The following is a 10,127-nucleotide window of genomic DNA, read 5'->3' as shown; positions in this document are numbered from 1 at the left end:
CCATTCACTATTTTCCTGACATGACTGCTTATAATTTTGTAAGCAAACATAGTAAGTGGTATTTCTGTTTGCCTCCTATATATTTAAAATTTTTTTTTAACGTTTATTTATTTTTGAAACAGAGAGAGACACAGCATGAGTGGGGGAGGGTCAGAGAGAGAGGGAGACACAGAATCTGAAACAGGCTCCAGGCTCTGAGCTGTCAGCACAGAGCCCTAGGCGGGGTGGAACTCCCGGACCGCGAGATCATGACATGAGCCGAAGTTAGATGCTTAACCGACTGAGCCACCCAGGCGCCCCTGCCTCCTATATGTTTTATTAGCAAAAAAATATTACAACACAAAGTTTCTTCTATTTTAATGTTTATTTTAAATGTTTAAATGTTTTCTTTTATTTTAAATGTTTGAGTGAGAGACAGTGCGAGTAGGGGAGGGACAGAGAGAGAGGGAGACACAGAATCTGAAGCAGGCTCCATTCTCCGAACTATCAGTAGAGAGCCTGATGCGGGACTTAAACTTATGAACTGTGAGATCATGACCTGAACCAAAGTTGGACGCTTAACGGACTGAGCCACTCAGGTGCTCCACACAATCAAAGTTTCTAATTATATACTCCAAGAACTTCATTAATGTTCAGGATACTTTGGAATTCCAATTCTACTAAATTTGGGAAATCTTTCAATTTCTCTCAGGAGCATTGTTTTGTCCTTGGATTAAATAGTAATGTATGTTTGACTTTTAATTTTTGGTTGTAAGTTAAAAAAAAAAAAAACTTCAACAATTTTTGATATGAGCTAAACAGATCCAGAAGTGGGAGTTGGCATAAGATTCAGGGTGCCACTCTTCCTGTCTGAATTTATAAGTAAGAAGCAATTATTCTGCTGAAAGAGAGATTTTACGGGTAACATCAAAGGATGACATCAGGTCCAATTTGCAATAACATTCCTAGATAATGAAAGCAGACGGTTAGTTTTTGGAATGTAAAGAAATCTAGATATGGATTTCTTCTGGGAATGATGTAACATTTGACATATAAGACTCTGGTATCTTATGATCAGTAAATAATGGATTTGAGCTTGTCAGCATGTCCCCTATCTGGAAGAGGTCACGGCAATGAAAGTGGAGTCTCTCAAAATGGAGGAGAAATGTTATGCAGAGCAGAATGGGTATTTTTATCATTGGTTTTCTACAGCAAGAAAAGCATATAACTTGTAAGCCCTTGGTAATTCCTATGCTGGGATAAACCAAACAAAAGCTTATGACTGAATAAAAATGAGACTGTGATAGAAGAAAGAAAAAAATAGAATTGCCCCAGACTAATTAATTACAAAGAGGAAAAAGTCAGTCCTTTTGGAATTTTTAAATATAATTAAGAGACAGAATACATATTAGCTATTTTGAGTTGACAACTAAAATTTGGCAACTAAATTTAAAGCTGGGAACTGAAAAAATATATACAAATCTTTGACACTCAATCAAATATTAATGAAATATACAATAAATGCTATTTACATGCTATATTTGGACATAAATGTTAAAAAATTTAAATGCCAAGGCTTATGGTTAAAATGAGAGGCTTCTGATATTTGGATAAAATAATTATAATATCAAAAATTCAAATCAAATTTGTAAAGAAAGGTGCCAATTCCTGCCTGTAAACTCACATCTAAAAATGATGGGGCCAAGAAGGATGTGGCATGATATATTCAAAGAACTGAAAGGGAAAATCTATAGCCAAGAATACCCTTTCTGGTAAGGCTATTGCTTAGAATAGGAGAGGTAAGAGAATTTCTCAGACAAAAACTAAAGGAGTTCATGACCACTAAACCAGCCCTATAAGAAATATTAAAAGGGACTCTTTGAGTGGAAAAAGACCATAAGTGATAGCATTAAAATAAAAAAACACAAAAGCAGCAAAAGTATTTCCATAAAAATCAAAGGATTCATAAAACAAAAGGATGTGAGATATGACACTATATACCTAAGATGTGTGTGAGAGAGGAGTAAAGAGTAGGTTTAAACTTAAGTGACCATCAACTTAATATAGACTGCTATATGCAGAAGATTTTATATATAAACCTAATGGTAACCACAAACCCCAAACCACTAATAAATATGCAAAGAATAAAGAGAAAGGAACCTAAGCATATCACTAAAGAAAGCTAACAAACCATGAAAGAGAGCAAGAAAAGAATCAGAGAAAATCTATAGAAACAGTCACAAAACAAGTAACAAAATGACAAAAATGCATATCTATCAATAATTACTTTGGATGTAAATGAACTAAATGCTCCAGTCAAAAGATATAGGGTGACAGAGTGAATAAAAAAACAAGACCCATCTATACGCTGCCTACAAGAGACTCATTTCAGACCGAAAGCCACCAGCAGATTAAAACTAAGAGGATGGAGAAACATTTATCATGCAAATGGATTCCAAAAGAAAGCTGAGTAGCGATACTTATATTGGACAAAATAGATTTTAAAACAAAAACTATGACAAGAGACAAAGAAGAACACTATATAATCATAAAGGGGACAATCCAATAAGAGGATATAACAACTGTAAATATTGATGCATCCAACTTGGGAGCACCCAAATACATAAAACAGTTAGTAACAAATATAAAGGAAATAATCAATAGTAATTCAATATTAGTAGGGTACTTTTACACCCCATTTACATGCATGGACAGATCATCCAAATAGAAAATCAACAAGGAAACAGCAGCTTTGAATGACACACTGAACCAGATGGATTTAACAGAAATACTCAGAACATTCCATCCTAAAATAACAGAATACACACTTTTTTAAAGTGCACATGGAATATTTTCCCAAATAAGTCATATACTAGCCCACAAAACCAGTCTCAACAAATTAAAAAAAGGTTGAAGTCATACCATGCATCTTTTCTGACCACAATACTATGAAACTAGAAGTCAACTGCAAGGAAAAGTTTGGAAAGACCACAAATACATGGAGGTTAAATAACATGCTACTAAACAATGAATGGGTCAAGCAAAAAATCAAGGAAGAAATAAAAAATTACATGGAAACAAATGAAAATGAAAATACAATGATCCAAAGTCTTTGGGATACAACAAAAGTGGTTCTAAGAGGGAAGTTATAGCAACACAGGCCTACCTCAAGAAGCAAGAAAAATCTCAACCTAATCCTGTACCTAATGGACCTAGAAAAAGAACAAATAAAACTCAAACCCAGCAAAATGAAGGAAATAATAAAGATTAGAGCATAAATAAATGATATAGAAACTAAAAAAACAATGGAACAGATCAGTGAAACTAGGAGCTTGTTCTTGAAAAGATCAACAAAATTGATAAATCTAATCCTCTAACAAGACTCATTATAAAAAAAGAGAGGTGACCCAAATAAACAAAATTATAATGAAAGAGGAATAATAACAACCAACACCACAGAAACACAAACAATTGTACCAGAGTATTATGAAAACCTATATGCCCACACATTGGGCAGCTTAGAAGAAATCGATAAATTCCTGGAAACATATGACCTACCAAAACTGAATCAGGAAGAAATAGAAAATTTGAACAGATCGATTACTAGCAGTGAAATTCAATCAGTAATAAAAAAGCTCCCAAAAAACAAAAGTCCAGGACCAGACAGATTCACAGGTGATTTCTACCAAACATTTAGTTATGAGTTAATACCCATTCTTTTCAAACTATTCCAAAAAATACAAGAGGATGGAAAATTTCCAAATTCATTCTGTGAGGCCAGTATTATTATCCTGATACCAAAACCAGATAAAGACACCACACACACACACACACACACACACACACACACACACAAGAAAACTACAGGTCAATATCTCTCATGAATATAGATGCAAAAATCCTCAACAAAATATTAGCAAATCGAATTCAATACATTAAAAAAATCATACACCACAATCAAGTGGGATTTATTCCTGGGTTGCAAAGGGTAGTTCAATCAATATTCACAAATCAATCAATGTGATACATTACATTAATAAAACAAAGATAAGACCCATATGATCATTTAAATGATGCACAAAAAGCATTTGACAAATTACAGCATTAATGATAAAAACTCTCAACAAAGTAGGTCTAGAGGGACCATACTTAAACATAACAAAGTCCTTGTATGAAAAACCCACAGCCACCATCATACCCAATGGTGAAAAACAGAGACCTTTCCCCTAAAGTCAGGAAGAACACAAGGATGTCCACTCTCACCACTTTTATTCAGTATAGGACTGGAAGCCCTAGCCACAACAATTAGACAACGTAAAGAAATAAAAGACATCTAAATTGGTAAGGAAGAAGTAAAATTTTCACTATTTGCAGATGATATGGTACTATCTTTAGAAAATCCAAAGACTCCCCCCCAAACCTACTAGAACTGAAAAAGGAATTCAGTACAAAAATCGCTACATTCCTATACACTAAAAAGAAGCACCAAAAAGAAATAAAGAAAACAGTCCCATTTACAATTGTACCAAAACCTAAGAAATACCTAGGAATAAAGTTTACCCAAACCCAGAAATAACCCCACAGTTATAGGGTCAATTAATCTTTGACAAAGGAGGAATGAATATACAATGGGGAAAAGATCATTTCTTCAACAAATGGTGCTGGGAAGACTGTACAGCTACATGCAAAAGAATGAAACTGGACCACTTTCTTTCATCATAGACAAAAATAAACTTGAAATGGATTAGAACTAAATATGAGACTTGACACCATAAAAATCCTTGAAGAAATCACAGACAATAATCTCTCTGACATGAGCCATAGCAACATTTTTTTAGATATGCCTCCTGAAGCAAAGGAAATAGAAGCAAAAATAAACTATTTGGACTACATCAAAATAGGAAGTTTCTGCATAGCAAAGGGAACTATCAACAAAACTAAAAGACAACATACTGAATGAGAGATGTTTGTGAATGACATATCTGATAAAGGGTTAGTATCCAAAATATATAGGGAATTTATACAATTCAACATGCAAAAACCCAAGTAATCCAATTGAAAAATGGGCAGAAGTCATGAACAGACATTTCTCCAGAGAAGACTTACAGATGACCAACAGACTCATGAAAAGGTGATCAACATCAGTAATCATCAGGGAAATGCAAACAAAAGTACAATGAGATATCACCTCATGCCTGTCAGAATGACATCAAAACATAAGAAACAAAAAGCATTGGCAAGCATGTAAAGAAAAAAGAACTCTTGTACACTGTTGGTAGGAATGCAAATTGGTGTAGTCATTGTAGAAATCAGTGTGGAGGTTCCTCAAAATATTTAAAATAGAACTACTCTATGATCCAAGTATAGCACTACTGGGTATTTATACACACAAAAAATACAGGAGCACTAATTTAAATGAATACATGTGCCCCTGTTTGTTGCAGCAATATTAGAATAGCCCAAACTATAGAAGAAGCCCAAGTGTCCATTGACTGATGAATGGATAAAAAAGACACACACACACACACACACACACACACACAGATGACTATTTGGCCATAAAAAAGAAAGAAATCTTTGCCATTTTCAACAAAATGTAGAGCTAGTATAGTGCTGAGTGAAATAAGTCACTCAGAGAAAGACAAATACCATATGATTTCACTCATGTAGAATTTAAGAAACAAAACAGATTAACATAGAGGAAAAAAAAAAAGAGAGAGACAGAGAGAGGCAAACCATCAAACAGAATCCTAACTATAGAGAACCAAGTGAGGGTTGCTGGAAGGGAGACAGGTTAAATGGGTGATGGGCATTAAGGAGGGCACTAGTCATAAACATTGGCTGTTCTATATGAGTGATGAATTACTTCTACTGAAACTAATCTTACACTATATGTTAACTAACTAGAAGCTAAACTAACTAAAAAGAAACACAACAAACAAGCAAAAGAAAAAAAAAAAGAAAAGAGAGACAGACCAAGAAATGAACTGTTAACTATAGAGAACAAACTGATGGTTACTAGATGGGAAAATATGGGATAGGGGTTAAAAAGTACACTTATCATAATGAAATAAAATAAATAAAAATAAAATGTGGGGCACCTTGGTGGCTCAGACGCCTGACTGAAGTCTGGCTTAAGCGTCAGACTTCAGCTCAGCTCATGAACTCACGGTTTGTGAGTTTGAGCCCAACATCGGGCTCTGTGCTGACAGCTCAGAGCCTGGAGCCTGCTTCTGGTTCTGTGTCTCCCTCTGTCTCTGTTCTTCCTGTACTTACACACACACACACACACACACACACACTCTCTCTCTCTCTCTCTCTCTCTATCTATCTCGAAAATAAGTAAAGACTAAAAAAAATTGAAAAAATAAAATGATAAAAAATAAAAGGATAAAAGATAAAATAAATTAAAATGGTAGGGCCAGAGATGGCACTACTTTTTAAGAAGTGTTTGAAAACTGTGAATTTGACACAGTGTTGGTCAGCAGTCCTCTGCTGTTGAATAGGCTAGGAATTTGCAAAGACACATGCTGACTCATACAAATGTTCCCCAAGTCATACCCTCACCTTCTTTATTCTCATGTTGGTCATTAGCCTTGAGTATCTCTACCCCATGGATGTTTGTGTTTATGTCACCTCTATGAGCCTTCCCTGTGGAATCAATTGCTCCTTTAGTATTTGCATTTATAAATTCTGGCCTGTATTCTAGTATTAATATATATATTTGTTTGTCCCTGCCACAGGTGTAAGTTCCAGGGTATGAAGGTTTGCCCCAATTTTTATCACTTATTCCTGGTAGTAAGTAGCATATGTTATATACATGATAAACATTAAATAACTATTTGTTGCGATAGTAAACATAAAGGGACATTACACAATTAATTAGTTGAATAAAATCACACTGAAATCATATGAGGTTCTAATTGGAAGTGATTCTCTTGTCATTCTGCTCATGAAATGATATTTAGTATATCAATAGGTGTAGATGGTGTGCTGACTTGCTTAATCTAATTAGTATATCAATTCCATTTTGATTTTGTGAGATGTATCCAAGATATATCTTAACTCATAATTGGAATTGAATTGTCATAACATTTTATTAAGAAGCATGTCAAACTCATATCTCAGTTTAAATGAGGGAGCTTCATAATCTTGCAAGTGGACTTACTCAGATTTCTCCTAAGTCTTGGTAGGACAGTGCAAAGAAGAGGGCATGACAGTATTTATGCAGGACAACTCAGAAATGTGAAAGTTTTCATTTTGAATTAATTACATGTGTCTTTTGACAGGTAGACATACTTAATGCTGAGGTGTTGAGGTACACAAATGTAAGAATAATCTGAAAAGTAAAAAGTAATTTAAGTTAGATTTTGTCCATCTAAATACTTCTCCATTTATCAACATTAATGTGTCCTCTCTTTGTCATCCCTATATACTGATAGTAGAGTTTCAGAATATAGAATATAAATCATTTACTTAAATCCACTGACTTTACCTTCACTAAACTTCAGCTCTCTGACGACACAAAGCCATCTATTCTCAGTGATGCACCTCCATCAGCAAACCATTACATCACTGAAATTATACCTCATCATTTTGAGTTATGCTTCACCATTTGGGGCTATGCTACTTCTACAATGGCAAACTCTGGACTATAGTGACAACTATAACTTATCAAATGGATGCTATATTAGAGATCCTGACCGAAGTACTTTACATGTATTTACGTATGGATTCTCAAAACGATTCTATTTACCCCAGTCCCACAGTTAGTGAGGCAGAGCTAGGCTTTGGCTGCTCAAAGTCTGTCTTCAGGACATGTGTGTATTGCCTGTCAGTGAAATATCCTTATTTGATTTAAACTGCCATGACTACCACTTCTCCCAGCTCTTTGCTTTTTTTTGCTTATAGCCTTCAGTATGTCATCCAGCAACTTGGTTCCACTCTTTCTTTCTAATGCTTTCCCACTCTATCTCACTCAGAATGGATTCAATGGTCATCCACTGCAACTATGCACTTTCTATTACACAGAAGTTTCTGCCCTGGACCTTTCATCGCCCACCCTCTGCCCCAAATGTAGGTAACCTATCACTTCAACAGATCTCCTTCTTAAGGAACCAACACTTTTTCACAAAATTATGTTGAGTAAATGCATTAAAAATTCAAGCTATCTAGACATATTAGGTTCTTGCTATTATTTGTAAACTGTTAATTCAGTCCCTTGACTATTCTCTATTACCTCCCTTAGGGCAAATACACCTAAACTTTCCATATTTGTTAAGTCCTCAGTATCCTCAAGGTCTATCTCACATTTAGCAGATATACTTAATTCTTATTTTACTGAGAAATTTGTGTATACTTCCCTTTTTCAGCCTCACAGTTTTTCTCTCTTTATTTCTCTTTTTATCCCCATTCTTAGAAGAAAAAAAGATTCTTCCATTTTAAGATTGACTTCTTTACCTGTGCTTTTTGTGTATTCCCATATAAGCTTTTCCTCTTAGTTGTTTATCCATCTTCCAACTGTCTGTTATTACTAATTTTTCCTTCTCAGCAAATTAACTCTTTTGGGTAATCTTTACTGTAGTAACTAAACAGAGTAGAATACAACATTTCTATACTTTGATCCTGTACATTTTAATTTACCTGTCTCATCTCCAGCCCTTGCTTCACTGAAAATTTCTTGAGAGTAGTTTACCTTCACTATTTTTTCTTAATATCATTCCTTAATATCAATATATGCCATTAAGCCTATGATAATGGCCTAAGGCATTTACTTCATGTCTTCTTTTTTCCATCCTGATCCCTGATTAGCCTTCTAAAAATGAGAGCCTTGGCATTTTAGAAAGCTCTAATTCATCTTACTGCCCCAGATGCATGTGAGAAAAGAGACTAGAACATAAAAGGACTAAGAAATTAAAAAAAAAAAAACATGAGAAGAATCACTCAAATATAGGCTGTCTACAAAGAAGTAAGAATTTTTAATGTCTCTAAAACATTTCTTTCAAAAAAATTTTTTTTTCAACGTTTATTTATTTTTGGGACAGAGAGAGACAGAGCATGAACGGGGGAGGGTCAGAGAGAGAGGGAGACACAGAATCGGAAACAGGCTCCAGGCTCTGAGCCATCAGCCCAGAGCCCGATGCGGGGCTCGAACTCACGGACCACGAGATCGTGACCTGGCTGAAGTCGGACGCTTAACCGACTGCGCCACCCAGGCGCCCCTGTCTCTAAAACATTTCTACTAGCACTGAGGACAACCTGTATCTTGGCCTTGACACTAAGTGATGAAGGAAGTGGGGCCTTGAACTCTCTCTTTATATAGGAGAATGCCACTGGTTTCAGGGTTGTTCCAAAGCTAATGAGTCCTAGGCAATAATGGATCATTTACCCAAGAGTCCATCTGACTACCTGGTGGCTGACTTGAAATTATGCCAGTTCCCAGGGCTTCCTCTGGCTGAGCTCATATATCTGAAACAGTATGAGCAAGCAGTCCATCTGGAACTCCAAAGGATGTAGGTGTGGATGAAAAGACTGATAAAGACCATAATTCATTATCTTTATTTGTATGTCATCCTTGCACAGGGGATGTACTAATTTTCTCTGTATTGTTCCAATTTTAGTATATGTGCTACCAAAGGGAGCACATAATTCATTATCTTTAATTTTATGTGTTTATTAGAGTTCTCATTTTACTTCAGATCCCTTGCCTCCTTTGGGACAACTCTGAGATGTAACTTACCCTCTGAGTTCTTGCAAACAAGCTGAGGCTGGGTTTAATCCTACATGAGGTTAAATTCACCTCATAAAACAGACATCCACGTGCTACTTTTAGAATTAGTTTTAAAAAACAAAATATGAATTTACCACTTAAAAAAATAATTCGTCCAGATTCTTTCTATACCTGTCTTGACCTTGAGATCTAAGAAGGAAAGTAATGGGCTTCATGACTTATATGGTTGGGGACACTCACACAAGAAGAAAAGAAAACTTTAAAACATATCATTGGAGTTGCTTCTGCTTACGAGCTAGCACTGCCCATGGGAAATCATTTTATAATTTTGTAAAGTACAGCTTCCTTCATGGTAGGAGTATTAGCACATCTTTAAATGAGTGATACCAAATCTTTCAAATGTCTACAGCTTTTACCA

General features: G+C 35.3%; 1 non-coding gene across 1 annotated transcript; it reads right to left on the bottom strand.

The window, feature by feature from the left end:
- Positions 1-9,515: 9,515 nt before the first annotated feature.
- On the bottom strand, positions 9,516-9,623 carry LOC115515087. Its single transcript, XR_003969153.1, has one exon. It is a non-coding gene; the product is annotated as a U6 spliceosomal RNA (small nuclear RNA).
- Positions 9,624-10,127: the final 504 nt, after the last annotated feature.

This window comes from Lynx canadensis, chromosome B2, assembly GCF_007474595.2.
Source record: "Lynx canadensis isolate LIC74 chromosome B2, mLynCan4.pri.v2, whole genome shotgun sequence".
Classification (NCBI taxonomy): domain Eukaryota; kingdom Metazoa; phylum Chordata; class Mammalia; order Carnivora; family Felidae; genus Lynx; species Lynx canadensis.
Note: the sequence above shows the minus strand (reverse complement) of the source record. Positions and strands in the feature narration are given on the sequence as shown.